The sequence below is a fragment of the Sinocyclocheilus rhinocerous genome, unplaced genomic scaffold (assembly GCF_001515625.1).
Source record: "Sinocyclocheilus rhinocerous isolate Xijiao unplaced genomic scaffold, SAMN03320098_v1.1 scaffold115, whole genome shotgun sequence".
Lineage (NCBI taxonomy): Eukaryota > Metazoa > Chordata > Actinopteri > Cypriniformes > Cyprinidae > Sinocyclocheilus > Sinocyclocheilus rhinocerous.
The window spans coordinates 649,094-649,476 of record NW_015650001.1 but is presented as its reverse complement, the minus strand read 5'-3'; positions in this window follow the sequence as shown (position 1 = coordinate 649,476).

Genomic DNA, 383 nt, shown 5'->3' with positions numbered 1-383 from the left:
TCCTCACGCTTTGGAATCTGGTAGTGCTCCCTTTTTATGTTTGCATTCAGGTCTCGAGGATCCATGCATACTCTCAGATCACCGTTCTTTTTAACACAAACCATTGAGTTTACCCAGTCTGTAGGTTCCTCCACTTTCTTGATTACTCCTAGAGCTGTCATCCTGTCAAGTTCCTTTTTTAGTCTCTCTTTCAGTGGCGCAGAAACCCTTCTTGGAGCATGAACTACAGGGTGAGCATCTTCTTTGAGCTGAATTTTGTAAATGAATGGTAGAGCTCCCAGTCCTTTGAAAACATCATCAAATCTGCGAACAATGTCATTTGCAGTGTCCTGTTTTGTTGCTGTTACATCATGGCTATTGATGCAGTACACTCTTTTTACCAG